Here is a 2,500-nt window from a genome sequence, read left to right on the forward strand (position 1 = left end):
AGGAATATGCACAAGCACGCACACAAATACGCGTCCAAACAAGCACACACAAAAATGTACATGCACACGTGCAAACACACATGCATCGTCATCATATAAGTGATTACATATACATAGACATAGGTAAGTAAACATAAACACACATATCCACACAACCTCACACTGTCATTACTTGTATCATCTTTACTGCTACTATTATCATCATCACTCTCATCACTTTCATTATTAGGGGAACTTAAAAGTGCTTTTTAAGTACCTTGATCAGTACTGTTATTTTCTTCGTTCAGTGATTCCAAATATCATTAATACTTTTATTAGGATTATGATAATGATAACAATAATGATGATGATAATTAAAATAATTGTTATCCTTACCGTCACCATTAATATTTATATCATCTTTATAACAATTGATACTGTTATCTTTCTCATCATTAAAATCATCATTTTAATGAATTTAAAATTACTTTTTATGTACCTTGATCATTATCATTATTATATATTTTTTTTCTAATTTACAACTTTAGTTATTATAATAAATCATTCTTAGTTTTCATATATCAGAATTTTGTTGTGATTATAATAATGGCATAGCAGCAATGGTATTATTAATTTGTTATAGTATTAGTTATAGTAGTAGTTATAATAGCAATATTAATAATAATGATAAACTTTTAGTGATGGTAACCATGACGGAAACACGAGAGAAGATTATTAATTAATGATTTATCATGATGACGATAATTATTATAACAGTGGTGATGATGGTCATGATGATGACGATGATGCTGATGATAATTTCGATGATATTCATTATAATAATAACAATAACAGTGATAATGATAGTAATAATAACAATAATAATAATGATAATAATAAAGATGACAATAGTCCTAATAATGATAATAATGGATGAAAGATGTTTTTAATTGCGGTCATATATAATGTTACAAATACATGGTGATAATAATAATAATGATAATAATGATTTTATTAATAATGATGATAATGACAATAATAATATTATTATTGCTGTAAGTATTTAGATAAAAATTATTAATATTATTATTGACATTATTATTGTTATTTCTATCATTATCAATGTTATTATTTTCTAACATTGTTACTATTGTTATTAGCGTTATCAGATATTGTTACTGTTGAATTAATAATAACATTATCAATATTTTTGTTGTTATTGTTATTGCTATCACCATTCTCATCATCATCCTCATTATCATCATCAATCTTTATCATTATCATTAACATTATCATTGTCATTATCATTATCATCGTCATCATCATTAGTGTTTCCAAATTTATATTACACCATCAATTAAGAAGAAGAAGAAAGACGATTATTATCATTATTTATTTTTTTTTTTCAACAGGGATCATTTTATCCCTCTTGATGTTCCTCGCGGAGGTCACCTTCGGAACACGGAGTAAGTAATGACCTTTGACCCCTGCCCTATACGGTGACCTTTCGTGATGACCTTGATCTGCAGACGGATTTATTTGTCAAAAAATGTGTCTCATCTATCTCATCAGACGATAAGAGATTATGTATCTATTGTCTTATCAGTGGTATGGAATTTGTCTCGTTATCTAAGTTGTAAGATAAACGAGTATCTCTTGATTTAGTGTCTCTCATTGCAATATAATCAGTTGCAATGTTGATGTCCTTGATATGCTAGTAAAAGCACCAGGCATTCGTCATTTCCTTATTTTTCCTGATGTTTGAGACGAAGTGAAATGATGGTAAATACACACGTACTTAAAAAACAAAAGCAAAAACAAAAACAAAAACAAAAATACGCATACGTAATAAGAATAAATAAGAATAGATAAATAAATAAACAAGTAAATATAAAGAATAATAAAAAACAAAGGACATTTTGGAAATAGCGATCTTTTGATTCTGAACGGTTCTTAACAAGAGTGTCAAGAGTTAGAGTTAGCATCATTTTCCAACTGGACGTGGGGGTCATATTCGCAGAGGCAAAAGCACACTACGCCGCGGGGTGATGCGATAGGGTGATCCGTTCTGACCGTAACACGAAGCCGGTCTCACTCACAGCTAATTCAGCTGAGGAAGGCTATCCAGGCGCGAATTAGGAACATTGCAATTGCAACGCTAGCACTCTACCACTGCGCTATGTCGCTTCTACAGAAGTATACAGAGTAAATATTTATCTATAGACTTAAGCGTCACACATAATGCACACGTACAAAAATGGGACACACTTAAATGCCTACACACATGCACAACATCTATAACACAAACCAACACGAAAACTGACATAGTCAACCCAGAGTTCCACACTTAGTAATTATCTCATGAACGCTAATAATATAATCAGAAATGCAAATAAAAAAAAAAACAAGAAAGTTCATTAATATTTTAATAAAGCAGAACATAACTGCAACATTAAGTTACCGACATGTGACCTACATTAAGACATTCATGATATATATAACTCATTAGTCTTGTTCATGG

General features: G+C 29.9%; 1 protein-coding gene across 1 annotated transcript in view; it reads right to left on the reverse strand.

Annotated features, from left to right (window-relative positions):
- Positions 1–2,388: 2,388 nt before the first annotated feature.
- LOC125038715 overlaps positions 2,389–2,500 on the reverse strand; it is a 6,107-nt gene continuing 5,995 nt past the window's right edge. The window contains exon 5 of the mRNA XM_047632285.1: positions 2,389–2,500. This exon is cut by the window's right edge and continues 298 nt beyond it. The gene's annotated coding sequence lies outside the window, so the exon portion shown is untranslated.

The sequence above is a fragment of the Penaeus chinensis genome, chromosome 25, assembly GCF_019202785.1.
Source record: "Penaeus chinensis breed Huanghai No. 1 chromosome 25, ASM1920278v2, whole genome shotgun sequence".
NCBI lineage: Eukaryota > Metazoa > Arthropoda > Malacostraca > Decapoda > Penaeidae > Penaeus > Penaeus chinensis.